Raw genomic sequence first — 17,416 nt, 5'->3', positions numbered from 1 at the left:
CCGTGGTGACCAGGTCAAACTGAAATGTGCATCGGGTTTCTTGGTAATTCAGGGACCGGAGGAATACAAATGCCCTTTAATGAAAGCACTCAAGATGATGATGGAGCCGAGCGTTGGTATTAACTTTGATGCTTGATTGGACTCGAGCTTCACGGAAATCGAGCAACCAAATACGCCTTTTAAATCCAACTTGACAGCAGGACTCCACTAACTAGCTTTGTGTGTATCTCTGCATGTGTGTTGTTTCTTTTGTATCAACAAACACAAGCGTAGACATCACTTGATAAGCTGCGATATCTTACACCCTTGTCTGTGCTTGTATGTGCATACAAGTACATGTGCACCTTTTATTTTTAGTGTAGCTGCCTTGTGCTGCCGGGGTCAAGCAGGGTGCCAAAGGACTTCAATGAGAAGGACATAGCTCGAACTCCAAGTATATTTCCAACGAGGATCCATCATCGTCCGGCTGACAGCTGACCCAGACGCGCAGGTCGGCCAAAGCATTTTCAGGCATGCGCCTGCGTCACTGTACTCCCGAGTTCATCTGCAGGAATCTGCTTTTGAACATTTGCCCAACATTGGTAATGAGAGGGGCTCTGGATAGCCCACAAACAGGACACAAAGGTTAAGAGGATTTGACATGTCAGAGTAGTTCTACATTTTCCTTTGGCCCCTTGATGCCATTCATCTTACTCCTAATGGCTCTTCTGTGGTAGTGTTTTTAATAGATTACAGGATAAGCACAGCAAGGCTGTAAGCATACTAGAAGGTTTTTTACAAAGACTTTAAGTGAGGTCATGCAAACATTTACTTTTAGTGGACAAAGAGAGTAAATCCTTTTTCTAAGGGTTCGAGCCTTTAACCGTGAGACTACAAACCAGGCACATTTTAAAGGGGAGCTTAGAGGTTAACGCTCAGTCTGTTGCTTATTGACCTCTGGTGGGAGAGAGGTAACACTGTAGGTGCCCGTAGAGACTACAAATTCCTACCACAAAGGCTACCTTACAAACTGGAGGTGTTGAGGTTGCAATCCAGTTGCATTATGGGAAATGTAGGATTCACTGTTAACCCATAATGGGGACAAAAAAATTCTGGATATCTTGGCTTCTGATGTTTTACTCTTCTTTTTATAAATCTGTCTCTTTCAAGTGTATCAATTATTGTTGTAATAATTGTTACTGTAGTGCTTAATGCGAAATCCCTGCAGTGCCCCTAACATGCTCTTTTTTTACACTTTTACATACAGGCCAAAGGCAGATTGATTGATATTAGTTTATCATATAAATATTTTGGTAGTGGTGTATGAGTCGTTATAATAAGTAATTGTAGTCTATACCTAATACACTGTCAGGTAGTTTTGGAAATGGATGATTAGCATTACATTGTTTGTTCACAAGAGAGCACTTAAGGTAACGCTATCAAAAATGTTTTATATATGTAATGTGTTAATGTTTTAAATATTTACATGAATAATTAAGTATGTCAAGCTCTTTACTGGGAGCCTATAATCTGTTGTAATATGTGTTAAAAAGACAATAATCCATATTTATTTAGAGTAGAATTATTATTAAAATAAAAATGAACTGAAAAGAATGCCTTGAAATGCTGCGTTATCATTTGTATTGACATCATTGCTGTCACTTGACTGCAGCCATATTATTCGGCTTTATAAAGTTAGTCGATGTTGGATAAACAAATCTAGTATTTCGCTACATTCGCTACTTCTGCTTCCGCTCTGTTTGGACAACGTCTGCCTACGACATGTGTCCTCTCTCTCTCTCTCTCTCTCTCTCTCCATCTCTCTCTCTCTCTCATCCTCGCGCGCAGCAGGATCGGTGGCGCAGCCGCGCGTGCGGCCTTGTGGCACAGCGCGCGCGCATTACCCGCGCGGTTCATCATTTCTTGACTCGCTCGCGGAACTGAAACGCTGCACACGGAGCTCCCGCTGGAAGCTGTGACAACTGGAAATGGACAGCGGCCCCGGAGGAGCCGTGAAACCGTCTCACTCAGGTAGGAAAAAGGGTTTAAATGCGTTCATGTGGAGGCGGTTTCTGTGTTTGCGAGTCTTGGTAGAAACATGCAGACTGCTCTTCTCTGTGGACTTAATGTTTTACACATGTTCCATCCTGCAACATGTCTCGTTGTCATGAGTTAAACTTGCATTTATTTTTGGCTAAATAAGCTAGCTATGTTTGTAACGCGGCTCAAAGGACACCGGTGTGTCGGTATGTGTTTTACTTTTCTAATATCAACACGTTTTTCTTTCAATACTTGTGTTACGCTGTAGCTACTTTTTTAAATTGTTTTTAATGTAGTTTTACTTTAGTCCTTTTAACCAACTTGTTTGGGGAAACCTTTGAGCTCAGAATTATTTAATAAAATTAAAATTAAGTTTCATTGTAACGATTGTAATCTTCACTTTAAAATATGTGTTATAAGTGTTTCAGAGGCCCACACATAAAGGTATTCTACTGTTCTTGTAATTTATTGATAGCTGTGGTCTTCCTTCCGATGAAGGTCAAATGTTGTCAACCAGGTTAATGAATGGAGTGATCATGTAAATCTTGGACTTGTCAGCTCTGCCCACAAAAGTTTCAGTCAAGGTCTGAATGAGTTAGAAAATAAGAGATGACTTTAAATACATGGATGCACCCAAAAAGTCAATGCAGCATTTTATATCCTTTGTCCTAAAAATTGACCTAAATGTAGACATATGTATGGCTCAGGTGGTAAATGTTGCTTGTTAATTGTATAGTTTGTTGTTTTTGATCCTCTTTGAGCAAGACTGAACACCAAATCCCTCCTTCTGAGTATTCGGTGTGGGCAACAATGACAATAGCTTTGAATGCATTGTAATGTCCTCCCAAGAAGAACAATAGGGAACTTACTGATGATTGTTTTCTTTGTCTCTACATTGTTTGGTCGATAAAATGCAAGAAAATAGTATAATCCTAATTTCCTGAAGTGTTTGTTTTGTCTGACCAACAGTCCAAAACCAAAAGGTGTTCACTTTGATGTTGAAAACAGCAAATATTCACATTACAGAGAATATCTGGCAGTTTGCACAAAAAAGCAGATACCAATTGATTATTAAAGGAGTAACTTTAATAATCTAATTGAATAATTGACTTCTTGCCTCAACTCATTCTTCATTGTGTTGAAACACCTATATGTGTGAGCCTTGCTTGCCATATTTCAGTTCAGTTGCGGTTCTTCCTGTGTGTCTCACTCTGGCACTACTGTGAGTGTTGCCATGGCTTACTCAGCTGCTCCTCAATTCAAGCAGAGTAGACCCACTTAAATACCCCGCACCGGCCACATCATCATCTTCTGCATCCTCTTTAAATGACCTTGCTCTCCTCCGTCTCCCTGTGAGGAAGCTTCAAACCTAAATGGCTCCAAATGACGCCCGCCTGCCTGCCAATCGCCGACGAGATGCTCTTCCCAACTGCATGCAAGCAGTCCTTTTTGCTGTGAACAAAAGGTCCTTGAATCATCAAATCCCGCACCTCCCACTGCCCACTCTCCAGGGCGATGCTGTAATTTTCACTCGCACTCCTCCTGTGTGAGGCTGGGAGAGTTGGTTGTGTTTTTGTCATACCTTTTGTGATTCTGTTGGGCTCCTAGGTTTCTGCACAGCTGGGACCGACTCGCACTATCTCCAAACAATGCGAAGGCTCAAATTCACAAAACAAGCTTCCTAAAGAAAGGCACTTTTTGTATAGAAAATGTCATACATCAAATAAACTGACTGTGACTTATGTTAAATACATGTTATATTCAAATGTTAAGGATAATGATAAGCTGCAGTGTGATTGAAAGGCAACAGCTAATTGTTTTTAGACTACTTTTAAAAGAAGGGACTGTGTGTCTGAGCACATCTCAAGTCTTCAAAAACGGTACAAAATGAACTGAGAGGTCTTAGCTCATAGCTTTTTAGCGGGTACAACAAATGGTGGTCTGAGGCTGCCCAGTACTTTCTGGTTAAAACATTCTTAAAGGCTGTTATGGGGAGCACTGGTGGACAAGATATGCCTGGTTAATATTCACTCTGGCCTCATTTCATGAACGTGATATATAAATATTGCAAATGTGCTCACTCGTATGCAGAGCTGAAACATTTAGTTATAAAAATCAACAGAAGATGACTGGGATCGATTAATGATTGTAAGGAAACTTTTTCTTGATGTGTGAAATGATGATACTGAATATCAGCTATACCGAATATATTGGCATTTTGGACTGTTGTCAGGGAAAACAAGCTAAGGCATCACTTGACTTCAGCTTTATTTGTTTGCAAAACAATCCATGGTTTAATTTACAAAATAATCATCAGATTAATCTTTAATTAATTTAATCGTTAGTTGTAGCCCTACCCGCCTGCCTTTTGAGCAAGACGAAATTATCGTGTTGGGGTCTGGGACTGTTTTGAAAGACATTTGTAGCAAATGTTTCCTATAGTTTGCATTTTGCTCTAAGAAAAAGAAATAGCAATAAAGAGACCAAAACCAGCAATCGCTCAAAACTCCTCCAGCCTGTGACATTCAGACAGATCAGCAATATATAATTTGTTGATAAAAAGTTTCAAAATCCCCTTCAACAGAATGACACTGTAGTTTTTACAGGAGTTCATTGTGTATTCGCTGGGGACTGTTTTCAGTGATGGATTTGGTGCTCTAGTGATTATTTTCGGCTGCAGGCTGTGTATCCGACCGACTCCATACAACCCACAGTGCACATCTCATCAAAGTTTCCCATATGATGGGAGGATTGATCACTCCAACTATCTTCGGGTTTTTCCTCTTGAATGGATTCTGAAATGAAAATATTGATCTATAGATTTAGAAACAGAAAAGAAAGAGGAGTTGTGAGCCAGCATTTACCTTCACACAAAACTGGGTTTCTACTCTCAGACCCGAGATCTCGCAGCGCCTCACATCCCTCCTGCACCTGGCAATAGGTCACATTCACAGATTACCCTCTATCCCAAACACTGGTGATGAAGTTGGCTGACCGGCCTATCTTTTCTCTCCCTCTCTAACCTTCTCTCTCACCTCAGAGCGTTCTCCTCTCTGTACTTTGGCATTTGGCCACCGCCGTCTGTCTCAGTAAAAACCATCGGCTGTGAAATTGAGAATAATCATGTGGAACGAGATTGGGATGGGAGCAGCTTGAGCTCCAGCCCTTTGCTGTCAATGCACTCATGGCTCCTGCTGATAAAGTCCACTGGGGATTCAACAATCACCCACAAAACACTTTGGTTGACGTGTGAGGAATATCATTTTTTGTCATCAGCATGACATAGAGAAGATTATTCTATGAAAACTCATCACTCTCATCATTGCCTTTAGTGAATTACCCAGAAGCTGTGTTTTCTCTATGTTTTAAACAGACATTACGGAGCTGTCCCATTGGTATTCACAAACGCCATTGCTCATGTGTGTTTTCTACTGAAAGTGTTCAAGTTTGACGAATGCATTACTGGCACTCAAATCTTTCTTTATCTGAAGAGCCTCTGGATAGTTGGCAAGATAAAAATGTAAAACACTGTCGTAAAAACATTTTAATGAAACCACATGAGAAAAATACAAATATATGGAAACGATAGAATAAAGTGTGATAATCCCATTATCTGTGCTGCACAGAGAAAAACCTTTGTAGGCTAACTTTAATTTAAATTGTATTCTAATGCGGTTATAAGTTATACAAAATAGTTTATTAGATACAAGAGGTCAAATTTAATGTGTTGAGGTTTCAAACAAGCCAATAATATCCCTGTAGGATTAATGTTTGGAATATTATAAGGCTTGACAGAAAAATTTCAAATTGAATGCTTTGCTCAGAAATAAAACTGTTCTTCAAGTGTTCGGTTAAATTATGAACCGCAGCCTCTTATTTTGTCTCGGTGACCTTTTCTTTAAATCCTGAATAATGCAAACCAAAGTACAGAGAGACGACCACATGTAGGTCTCAGGTCCGCAGTTTTTGAATAAAAGGACATCTCGCCGTACCTTCTGAATATTGAAACAAATCTAATCAAATACAAAATGTCAGAGATGAAATACATTTAAACAAGAAGATGTCAGAAGGTAGATCACATGAGCGGTTCTTTGCGAGATTGCTGATCTTTACAAGGCGCGAAACACACAACAAGCAATTTCTCAGTCTTTTTTTTTTGTATTTTTCTAAAATGCTTGCAGTTAGTTTAGCAACACCCAAAAAACGGCGTTTTGCATATCACATTTTACCGGATGTATTACTGGGGACCAAAGGACGGGGCTTTGTCCAATTAGGACAAGCTTCACTTTCAATATTATTAAACTTTGTATAAACATGCAAACAGTGCTCGGTGTAGCAGAGGAGAATGATACGGGTGAGACAAAAGAGATGCATAAGATCAATACTGTGATGAGAGAACTGCGGTCGCACATTCACTAGAGTGCTGCATACCAGCTGTTTTCCACTCAGGACTTTATTGTTGCACGCCTGTGTTGTCAATACACATTTCCTCCGCAGATGTCCAATAGTAACACGAAAAAAAAGGACAATTAAGACAGCAAATGTTTAGAATAAACACTTCTCTCATCATTCTGTGTGGCTAATCTGGCAAAATAAATCCTCTATCTAGCATCAATAATTATTTGAAATGTGCTGTCTGTGAGATTACAAACCCTCAGAGGAAGCTTCCAAAGGTAAATGTGCAGCGTCCGTCTTATCACTGCAGACCCACAACAGATTGCTCTTTCCAAACCCCCCCCCTGCCTCACCTCAGAAAAACTGAAATGGATTACTCCCATCAAAGACTTAATGGTTCTCATTTTGTGTCATTACACATCAGATGACAGTCTCATTCACAGTGGCAGCTTAAACCTGCCTCTGGACTGATAACATGTGATTTAAATGTTTTTGGCTGCTCACAAGTAGAAACGGGGCAAAGCCACCTCCACGACTCTTCCGACACAACCCCATAACAAATGTCTGTCAGCTGGAGCCAAGGGTGTAAAAACAATCCTTCAAGGTGCTGCAATAATGTAGGAATGCCAACAAGAGATCAATAGCAAATGTATAAAATGTATAAAACTAAGTAAAATGTTTGGTTACACCTGTGAGTAGTTTCACAGCTCATACTTCACTATGTTGACAGCATGAATCAGCTTCCCAGTTTGGAGAAACATAAAAGTGTTTTTGAAAGCTGCTGAACTGTTGATCCTTACAAAGCGCAAAACACACACAGAACCTGTGTCCCCGTGTCTTTTCACACGCAGCTATTCTGTGAATTAAAACAAAAGAGGAAAAAAGTCCCTTGATTTCTCCGTCTTCTCTGAGTATTTTTCCAAATTGCTGGCAGTTAGGTTTGCAACACCCAATAACGGTGTTTTGCATATCACATTTTACCTGCATTTAATGCTTAAAAACAAGGTTCATGTTGGCTTGTATGTGGACACCCACACTGGCTTCTTGATGTCTGTATGTAACATAGCAGCCCTGATGGATTGTTGCTCTTTGAGTCCCATCATATGGACCAAGGGACAGGCAGGCAGACACCTTGAGGGCTGTGTGGGATGTTGAATTTCCGTACGGTCCATTACCTCTCCATTCCCCTGTGGCTGCATTGCAGGTACAGATTCATCGCAGCAGGCAGCTGTGTGTGTGTGTGTGTGTGTGTGTGTGTGTGTGTGTGTGTGAGAGCAGTATATAGGTGTGAATGTCTGCATATGTGTGTGTGTGTTTGTTGTCTGTGCACGCAGAGGGTTGCGCAATGCAGTAGTGAGGATGTATGACTTCAACATGGCCACAGAGAAAATGTCCTTTATATACTAATGGATATAAAGAGAATTTCATTCTTGCTTTTATCTTAAAAGATGACAGAAAAAGACAAGCTGCATCAGGATATATGAGTAACAGCACCTGTACAATATACTTCAAGTTAGTGTAATTATTAAGTTATTAAATAAAAGAATTAGCTCAGGCGCTTGCCTTCATTGAAGATAAACCATGTGCCCTGTGCAAATAAGTGCCACCCGTTTTTGTTCTCAACATAAAAGAAAGATGTTTGTGCACTCCTGGAGAGAAGAATGGGGGTTGATTTTTCTGTACTCAAGTACGAAAGACTAGCTACTCAAATCAGACCTCCTGCTGGAGGTCCTGTGGAAGGGCAGTGTCTCAGTGTTTCATTGGTCCCTCTGGCTCCATTTTGCAGAAGTGTCCACGGCGTCTTGAAGGGAGTTCTTAAAATATGTTTTATCTGCTACACCCGTGTTGGTGTCCCATGCCTTCCTCCAGTCCCTACAATGAAATGCCTACTACATACAGTCCAGAAGCTACAATATTAAAACATCTATGTGTGTTTCTGGATGGTGGCTGATTGCCAAGAGATGAGAAGACATCATCCAACAAAAGAAACAAAGAACAAGAATCAATTTCATATAGAAATGTATAAGACAACTGTGTCTATCTATTCTCCAGATATGGTGAGAAAACTGTCGTCATGCAGAAAGTCCAACGATAAAAAATAAAATTTGATTTGCTGACGACATTGGAAATCGGAAAAGGAGCACCCTGTTAATTCTGAAACCATTTCTGTCTTACTCTAAAATTATTTAGCTCTTTGTTCCTCTGTTAAATAGTGTGTTATATTCTCTGTAATGGCCATTACTACAAAAGACCAGTCAAGCAGACCAAATTGAAAGGGCCATTAAAGCGTGTCTCTGCTGCTCGTCAGGTCGTGACTGAGTCACAGGGAGCTGAGGGTGAAGCCTCCGGACCGCTATGTTCCACTAACAAGTTACAACCATCCCTCATCTGACAAAATTAGGCCAGTTTTTAAATCTCAACAGTATCATTCTCATGTTCATTAAGATAACTCACTGTTATATTGCCTAGAGGCTATTTTGGGTAACAATTAAGGGCGGATAATTCATTATTGTTATTGTTGCCATTTTCTTTATACATGGAAAAGAAATGTTTTGTGTATATTCTGAAAGAAGTGAAGTTTCCTGCTACTCCATTCCCTTTGGAGCGTTTAGCGCTGATATTGAGTTGAATTGTCCACTGCAGTAACGGCTCCATTGTCTCATAATGCAAAAATACTCCTTGAATATGGCAGTTAAATATTGTGTTTTTGATCAGTAATGTGCAGGAAATGTCTTTTAAATGCTTTTAATTATATTTGGTCTCACAGCTATGTCAATACCAAAGCCAGTTTTCATGAATGATCTGATTATTATCAAGAGAAGAACAAAGTTAGGCCATTGGTTTACGAATTATTAAAAAAAAATATATTTCATGCTATCTTATTTATCTCATACTTTTGGCAAGGGTGACCACCAGTGAGACCAATTCAGAGAGAAAGATTGTAAATATAGGTTATTTTGACATTTGTCGTGGACATATAGCTGAAGCAGAGGCCGTTTGAAGCAGTTGCATTACGCTGGAAGCCAGTGGGCAACTTTAATAAATGTTTTTCTGGTCACTTGGGGGCAGCAGAAAAGAGTTATGAACACGACATTGACATAGTATCACCTTTTTAAGTTGATAAGATATTACATAGTGTAATCTTTTACTACAAAGGGTTATTTCAAGTAATGCTTGTCAGCATCTACTGCCTTTTTAATTATCAAATGTTAGAGGATGATAAGAATTTGAATCAAACTGACTCAGACGGGCTTCTTTGTTGAAAAAGCTATCCAGAGCCCAACCACCTTAAAGAACCAGAAATATAATTCAGGCAATTAAACCCATTTTACCTGGGGAGTGCACCTAATTAAAAGTCAATCCAATTTAGCCTGTCAGGTTTCCAATATGAGTCGGCACCGATAAGAACTTTGAAGATGGATGATTTGGTTGAATGTGAGCGAGAACGAGCAGTGATCTTATCTGATCTTATCCCAATCTGTCAACGTTGGGATGATTCGATTCCAGAAAAGAAAACACCATTTAATTTCTTCACCATGTGATTAGATACCTCAGCAATTCTCATTGAAGTGATAAGTAATGTTATCAAAAGTGTGGCTCGTTAATTTAATTAATTACAGGTAGCCAGAAATCAACATAGTAATGCAGTTATATAATAACCTACCTTACACATTGGAAGCAGTATTACTACTGCCACTTGGTTTGATTGGCAGTGAGACTGTGGAAATTAGGGAGCACATAACTTTTACAGCAATTATTTCTATTTCTTCTATTATTTCTAAACTGATTTTTATTTGTTGGCCTCTTGGGCCAAGTTGTGAACAGCTGTAGCCTACTTTTAAAGTCACACAATTTATTATACACAAACTACTTGACCAAAATACACAAACTATTATGTTTATAAGCTTAAATTGATGATATGAATGAATGTTTCACAGGCGATTAAGACTCCTGAAACTGACCTATCACTTGAATTTGTTGAAAGTTGTCCAGATTTCAAGTAACTCATGAAATTAAATAAGCTGCTACCTGAATCTTTATTTCTCTGCTGTTTGATAATGCGGTAGTTTAGCAAATCTGTGCATTTTGCACGGCTGCAGTGTCACTCACCGGTGCACCAAAGTCCTTTTTCATATTCTCATACTCTAATTTCCACTTGCATATGTAGCAGAGGGCTTGCACAGACTGGCTGTTGTTAAGGAGAATAGTGCTGCAAAACACTGTACAGCAGGGATCTATTCAAATCTGCCTGGATTAACGCAGACACTATCCAGACACAACTATATATTTATATATAGTTGATCGGATATTTCCGCCACTCCTGGGGGAATAAAAAGCATTTGGCACCTATTGTGAATGACCTATATAAAGAGTCATGGGTCACACTACTAACTCACACAATGTATATTTATCAACTGATAAAGCGAGACATGGACTAGACGAATGACATGGAAAACCACCCTGAAACCACCTCTTAGTCATTCTCATTAGTCACTCCTGCTTCGTGCTTCCCTCCTCCCACCTCTTGCTATCACTCCACATGAAAAGCATATGTTTCCAAATGGATGCGTTTTCTACTTGGCATGCCATCAGTTAACATAAACACATTTAGCATTTTTGCTGAAGTTATAGAAAAAGCGAGAAAGTAAGTTGGAGCCAAAGCTGAAAATGTACTTAAAGAGGGCAGCATAGAGACATATTGAGATATGGTGCATGTCTCTGTGATTGAGTTGTCGCGAGTCCCTGCTTCAACCTGTGTTATCGGTGTCATGCAGTGACTGATCTCAGACCTGTCAGGAGCATGAAGCCCAACGGGGTGAAACAGGCAGGAAGTGGCTTGACCCTGCTCTGCCCCCGGGTCCTCTCCAAATGTAAACACGTGTTCACGCCCGTTTGTCGGTCACAGGAGAACTGAGTCCTCAGCTAAAATCCCTCAATGACTACCAGGGTGGCTTTCAATGCCAAGTTTATAATCACGTTACTTTTAGAATTTAAACAGTTGAGTGTAATAATGGAGTGGATCCTAACAACCCCACTACCTTGATGGTTCAAAATAGATATTTGGCAAGTTAAAGGTCAAACATCTATTTATAAACTTGTGAAGACAACTGTATGTCAGTAACTGAATCTTTCGACAAATGATCGGTCCTGTTTGCCATTGTTTCACAAGACGCTTCCAGTTCCACCAAAACATTGGTAATAGCAAAGAACTGTGTGCACAGGTATAAGACAAAATAGAGAAAAGAGAACAGTCACACATACACATAAAAAAATTAGAAATATATATATATCATTAATTATGGCTATAGCTGTGTTTCATGTTCATCGTACATCATTTGGGATGATTGCATTTTAAACTGTCTTTTTTGACTGTGTATGGCCTGCTTTCTCTCTCGAAATATTGCTTCATTAAAAGTAAAAAAATAAATAAACTGTAAATATAAAATACACTGTACTTGGCTGCACCGCTAAGCAAGTCAAAAGAATATGATTCAGAATTCCCAAAATATATTATCCGTATGTTTATTTGGGAATACATCATCATGGGAAACATAATAGCTTCTTTTATGCTTGTAGTTTTTTTTAGTCATGCTAATTCTTGCAATAAACCCTCTTTGTTAAATGTATCTAAAACTATTAAAGAGAATTTAGGTCAAGTCTTGTTTAGAGCGCGGCAAGAAGGAAGAGGAGGATTACAGCAGACTGCAACAGCCCACATCTCCCATCAGAACAGACAGAGAACAGCACAGTCGTCGCAACTACTCAATCTCATTATAATCTGCCCCCTCTTATAATTGGGCCTCTCTTGCCTGAAAGATATTTAAAACTAGCCACACTGTATTTCATCAATTTAAAGCAAATGCTATGCAAGTATAGTATGTTTTTATTTATTTTAATTTCTTTTTATAACTTAATTATTGTTGAGAAAGTTTGATTTAATATGTTCTAATAGTGCCTGCTTGTGGACAAATTCAATACAGAAGAAATAAGTGAGTGTCTTGCCAATGCCTATATGAAACTATGAATTTTGGGCATCCTGATTGTTGAGTGTTTAGAAAATGCTCCACGTAGCCTAAATGTTTCCTGCACAATTCAGGCTAAGAACCTTTATCTCACATTATCACTTCTTTTCTCTTCACTCTAAGCCCGGTCCCTTCTCGAATATCATAACGTTTATTTTCATTTCTAATCATACATTTAAGACTTATAATGGAGGTTGGTTTGACCCATTTAGAAGGTTTTCTTTGCAGTTAGGCTGAAAATCAAAGTTTATTGTCATCGAAATTAAGTTGGCGACTCAGTCAGTTCAGCAGCAACAAGGTAAAAAGACATTAAATAAATATATACATTACAATGAATTACAATTCCAAAATACGAGTTAGCTTTAGCTGGAGCCAGGTTAGCTTAACATAGCACAACGACCAGTGGACCATGCAGGAACTGTTTTTTATATATACGTACAATGTGTTACAATATTATGCTTTAGAGGTGCTGGTAGTTGGATATTGTTACAATTGGAAAAAGCCAGGCTACCTTTCCCCCCTGTTTCCAGTCTTTATGCAGAGCTAAGCTTATATTAGCTTCATATTTAGCACACAGACAGGTGGCAAGAAAAATGAACCTATAAGCATATTCTCCAAATGTTATGACTTTGACCTGACCATTGAACAAAACAGCAAATGAATTGTTTGATTCACCAGGTGTATCAAATAGAAAGTACATTTTGTTTGCCTTTTTTAGATTATTAGCAAATTCAAGTTTTCCTCTGTTTGCATGTGTCTAAATGCTTCGTTAGTGGTCCAGTACTCTGCCGTCACTCATGCACAGGTCACATTTGCTTTGGTCCCCACTGAAGCCTGAGGGCTCCCCCAGATGGCCGATGACAGATGCCCACAATTGCTGTTGCCCTTGGTTGGAGTGCAGTTCCTCCCTCCAGATAAAAAAGTGTCCTAACCAACTCCCCCCCCCCCCCCCCCCCCCCCCCCCCCCATGTCCCAGTTCCCATTTTTCGTGCCTTGATTTCTTTTCCATCATATTCTGTCTCTCTTCTGTTTCGGTCTGTATATCTACTGCCTTTACGATATTGAAATAGCTCAGTTTGTTTGAGCTCTGTTTTGGTTTCCCCAACATTCACTTTTTTATCGTGGAGCTTGATGCTTACCATGGGTTTTAGCCACATCAAGGTGTCAATTCTTATAGCCCTAATGTCCTGTCACTGGGCAGAAACATGGAGTCTTTTTGCAGTGAAAGAAGGATACAAAATTAGCACTTCAATAAAGGGTCATATCAGTGTTTTGGCATGTTTTAGCCTATTCTTTTTTACAATACTTTTACATATTTCTACCTCCCTGTAGAAACCAACAACATTTTAATTAATCATGGCCGAAATAACCACTATTGCTTCTTTGTACACATTGTGGAAGTCCTCATAACATCATATGGCGGCTGTACAGTATCTAGCAAGCCACATTTAATCTGGTTTACTCCTGTGGTATGAACCGAAAATAAACAGATTTTGTTGGTATTTAATACGCAATAAACAGATAACAAGTATTCCAAAATAACTACATTATGGTTTCTAGTAGAAATTCATGCTTTGTCGGGTCAGTCCGCAAGTCGACAAGCAAACAACTTCTAAAATGCTTGTTTACTGAATGGAGTTTGGCTCGATCAGTGCGAGGCTACGCTAACATTGTAGCTGCTCCATCAACACTTAAAATAATCTGGGCATAAATATGGCAGCAACATTACACGTGGAGTGTCTTTGTACAAATATGAAGTGCTATCAGCATTTCTGATTCAACTACACATTTGTGACACTGCGGCACGCAAACGTCTCACCTCCATTTAATCTGCATCGTATGAATAAAAACATGTAGAGACTTAAAACACTTAAAACACAGTGACATCTGTTTTTTTTCAAAATGCTTGCACTGTTGGCTATTTAGTGCAGAATTTTTACATAAAACTGGACTTACAATTACATCACTGCACAGCCATAAGGTATTGTAGCTTTGACAAAAACATAAACAAGCATGATGTTCATTGTGATGAAACACAAGTTTCAGGACTCTGCAAGTTGATTTTCAGTTAATAAAGAAATTAATGGAAACTAATGGCATCATGGAAGGCGTGAAACAGCTATTGAAAAATCTATAACATTTTGTTTTGTTTGTGATTAGTGATATGCAATGAAAATATGTAATGTTTTGTAAATAAATCAGCTAAAACATGCATTTACATTGTGTGGTCCTTCAAAAGTAAAAACACCACAATGAAATATAGAAGCTCTCTGGTAAAACTGAATATGTCGAGTTCAAATCCTGCACTGTGTGGGTTATTTTATTTCTGGCCACTGACTTCAGTTTAAGACACTCCACCTGGGAGAAGGAGATTACATTGTGTCATTCCTGACAATGGCCGAGCTCAGCAGTGTTGACTTGGAGCACAAATTTACCTTTTTAAGTGAATGTGTCATGGTTTGTGCTGAAATATGATTTAGTGCAAGGACAGGGGTTTATTCTAAGTAGGCATGGCCACTGGCTTTCTCCGATTAGGAAACAGTTTGTGCCAAAAAGTGGTGTATATTTAGATTGCTAATACCCTCCACCAAAGCAATGATGTTAAAGAAAACCAGGGCTCTTTGGACAAAAGATGCAGTTTCATAATTAATTGAATTTAGTTATTGCATTTGTAATATTGTGTGGCAAATTATGATTATTACAGCCTACTAAATGTTATTATAAACAGACCAGTGTCTGTTTATGGTGGTCAGAAAATGCCAAAAAAAGGGGTGTTTTAATTCTTTATATTTAGATGGTCTTCACAAACAACTGAAAAGTAACTTTACATTACTATGAACATTGAAACCATGAAGCCAAAAAAGTCAAACATGCTCTTCTCCTGAGTCCATTGCTGAGAACAGGGCCTTGCTTTCTGGGGTGAGGCGACATCGGGCAGATGCTTCTCTAAAGTTGAGGTCAAATGTCAAAGATTTTGGCTTACGCTCTGTGTGTGGTCACCGCTGACAGAAAGGTGTCATTACATCCTGAATATCAACGCCACGGCAGCTGCCAGCTCCTCGTCAATCCCAAAATCATAATACACGGCAGCCTGTCAGGATCAAACAGATAGACATTAACCATAATAGACTGACCATATGGCGCGTCAGTGCATGATGGTCTGTGCAGGTGGATTGTGTGTGTGTATGTTTGTGTGTTTGTGTGACCTCCTTGTTTCTATTAGAATGTATGTTTGCTGCTTATCTCCTTTGATCCAATGCAAACGCTCATTGTGACTGAACAGCAATAAGCAATTTCAGATAATAGCTGTAGCTTTGACAGAAACATAAATGACCTTTAAACCTGAAGAACAAACATCTTTGGTTTGTCTATTGCACTACTGGGTGCAGCTGATCTTCTCGCAGCCACTGATATATTGGACTTTTCATTCTCTATATATTGTGGAAAGATATGATGGTATAATAATTCTTGACTGATTTCTTCAGTTTCTCTTCAGCTTTCCCTACGGACTAGACACAATATGTGGTTCCAATCACCGGGCTGCAGACCACTACACTTTCAAAGAATTTCTTCGGGAGGGGATTCACAAGGTGTGAATTATGTTTTGAAGAAAACTAATTTCGTTGCGTATTACATTCGTTTTTTAAGCATGTATGTGTCAATAGTCGGACACAAAAATCCAATAAAAGGTGTGTGGGAAGGGTGTGGGAAGGCTTTTATATAATAATAGTGGTATGTAATAATAAGCTAAAACTGTACGGGAAATTAGAAAAAAAAACACTTGACGTCAGCATTCATGTGTAACATTACTGGACAAATAATACATTTTTTATTGTAATTTAAAATTAAAAGCTTTAAAAATCTCATTCGATGTATAGCGATGAATGGATTTTTATATTTATTAAGCCTGTTGGATTAAGATCTGGCAAATATTCTGCAATACTTTGCCAAAGAGGTGGTCGGGTCCTGTGGAGCTTCCCAACACATGGGAGAAGGTGCCAGCTGATTGGCTGCTTCACCTCCTATCTGGCTGTCGAACAGTCTTACTTTGACAAAACAGACACACGGGTTTGTGTGTTTGTGTGTGTGTGTGTGTGTGTGTGTGTGTGTGTGTGTGTGTCCTCAGATACCGGTGGTCCAATTAAAGAGCTGGCTTGTCAGTAACATGTTCCCTCTTTGTTTAACATTGGACCTAATCTCCTCCTACAGAGGGGTGTGTGTGTGTGTGTTATCTTGTGATTGCTGTGAGGTGTCCACAAGATGGATGCCAAACCAGTACAGACGTTTTTTGGGAACTTAGCCAAGTTACCCCTGAGTGAGTGTCTGTGTGTGAGTTTGAGTGTGACACACAATCCTTACATTTAGGGGTAAAGGTTAATCTAAAGAATCTTATTATTAGCAAAATAATCTGGCTTTGAGTGAGTCAGAATTACATGTGTGGCACTAAAACATATTCACAAATTAATTATTGAATTGTTTTATTATCATTTTGATATTCTTGCTAACTGGAATAAAAACAGCTATTCTCAACCAGTGGGCCGCGTAGGTACTGTCAAATGATTAGACTGAATGGAAAATTAAATGTTACGTTAATTTATAAAGCGTTATCTAAATGTGCTCAGCAATTCACATAAATGAATACAACATTTATTTTAAATTAATAATTTAAATAACCAGTTATGTCTGAAAATCGCCATACAAAACACGACGCATCCTCAGGAAGAGATAACCGTTTTTGTTTTTTTACCACTGTAGCTAGCTAACGCCACCATGCAAGACAACAAAATGGACTTTTGAAACAAAAAAAGGGGTTTGGGAGACACCCTTGCACCAGTAAAAGCTCCAAAGCGTGGTGATGAAATATGACACTGAATACATTAGGTTAACAATGGCAGGCAGTGGGTGGAGTAAGCAGTATATTTATTTTCGTCATTACAGCTGACAGTGGCATATCACATATTTACAACCCAGATTATTTT

The sequence above is a fragment of the Cyclopterus lumpus genome, chromosome 19 (genome assembly GCF_009769545.1).
Source record: "Cyclopterus lumpus isolate fCycLum1 chromosome 19, fCycLum1.pri, whole genome shotgun sequence".
NCBI lineage: Eukaryota > Metazoa > Chordata > Actinopteri > Perciformes > Cyclopteridae > Cyclopterus > Cyclopterus lumpus.
Note: the sequence above shows the minus strand (reverse complement) of the source record.